We start from the raw sequence: 2,001 nt of genomic DNA, 5'->3' as shown, positions 1-2,001 counted from the left end.
TGGTGTCTACTATGAGTTTCATGTTGGGTGGGAAACAAATAGTAAAGAAGCCATTATGTGTATTTTTTAACTGAAGCCATTATCTGCCTGCTATCATTGGTTTTGGGTCTATCCACAGGTTGCTACCATCACTCTGGATTTCTGCATGCACTCCTTACATAATCTCACTATGTTTTATTCCTATGCATGTCATTTATTGTACACAATAGAACTGAATATGTAGAGCAAAAGAGACGAGCCTTGCATGGGAATAAAATTTCATGTAGACGTCGCTCCATGGTAGGCGCAAAGGCAGCCCCCATCCACCCATTTCGGATTGTAATCGAGAGGAAGATATATGTTCCGAGGGGGATTCAGAAGGAGAAGACCACTCCTATTTACCCCCTGAGGTCTTCTCTCTAACTTGTCATGCTGATGTTGGTTATATCAGGCATATGGTGCCTTGCATTGCTTACTTTATACATCAAATATGTCAACTGCTTAGTTTAGACATGCTTTGTGTGAATGCCAATTGTTTAGTTTATTCATCGTTTATGTGAATTATGCAACTCCATCTTGTTTAGCTAGGCATCATATATGTGAATTTTCCAAGGCCATCCTGCCTAGCCAGTCATCTTATATGTGAATTATATCAGTCCATCCCTTTTTTCGTTACATATTACATTTGTCAACAATGTTAGTACATTCAACTACTCTTCGTGTGCATCAGCCATTTGACACGATGATGGAAAATTCTGGAGTGAAAACAAAGTCTTTAGAGCAGGATATCTCGCTGGTTACGGATAGCCCCTCAGAGGAGGATTCAGAGACAGATGACCAGTCCTATTTCCCCCCAAGGTGTATGCTCTAACTTGGCAGGGTTATGTTGCTCATATCATGCGTATAGTGTCTTGCATTGCTATGTCATTTGATTAGTTTAGACATGCTTTGTGTTAATGCTACATGTTTAGTGTCTAATTACCATATATGTGAATTATGCATTGCCATCTTGTTGCAAGACATTATATATGTGAATTATGCAATGCTATCTTGTTGCAAAGGCATTATATATGTGAATTATGCAATGCCATGCTGTTGAGCCAATCATCATGTATGTGAATTATATCATGCTATATTTTTTTGTATTGTGTGTTCCATTTGTCGACAATGTTTGTATATTCAACTACTCTTCCTATGCATCAGCCATTTGAAGTGGTGATGGAAGTATCTGGAGTGAAAACAAGGTATTCAGAGCAGACATCTTGCTGGATACAGAGAGCTCCTCAGAGGAGGATTCAAAGACTAATGACCAGTCCTATTTCCCCCCTGAGGTCTATGCTCAAACTTGGCAGGGTTATATTACCCATGTCATGCATGTTGTCTTGCATTGCTTAGTTTTTACATCATATATGGATTGCCATCTGCTTACTTGCTTACTATATAAATCATATATTTGAATTATATCATGCCATCATGTTTACATACACAACATCTATCTGAATTATAGCATGGAAACCCATTTAATAAAGACATCATATAGTTATATCATCTCATCTTGTTTAGTGTTTACAGTCATCATATTTTGACTTATGTCATTCTATCCGGGAATTATATCATGCTATCATGTTTCCATAGGCGGCATGTATGTGAATTATGACATGCCAACCTATTTAATAAACACATTATACAGTTATATCATGTCATCCTATTTACATAGTCATCATATTTTGAACTATGTCTTTCCGTCTTTTTTAGTTAGCCATCATAATGTGAAATTGTCTCATGCTATCTTGTTTAGTTAGCCATCATGTATGTGAAATTGTGTCATGCTATCCTGTTTGGTTAGACAACATAAATGTGAATTATTTCATGCCCTCTTTTACTCCGCACTATCCATTGCACCTGTCTATCATACAATGTATGTACATTCAATTACTTTTCTTGTTTATCAGCCATTTGAATTGGAGAGGGTGATGGCAGTATCTAAGGGAGTAACAACACGGTCTTCAGAAAAGATAGCAC

Source organism: Triticum dicoccoides, chromosome 5B (assembly GCF_002162155.2).
Source record: "Triticum dicoccoides isolate Atlit2015 ecotype Zavitan chromosome 5B, WEW_v2.0, whole genome shotgun sequence".
Classification (NCBI taxonomy): Eukaryota; Viridiplantae; Streptophyta; class Magnoliopsida; order Poales; family Poaceae; genus Triticum; species Triticum dicoccoides.
Note: the sequence above shows the minus strand (reverse complement) of the source record.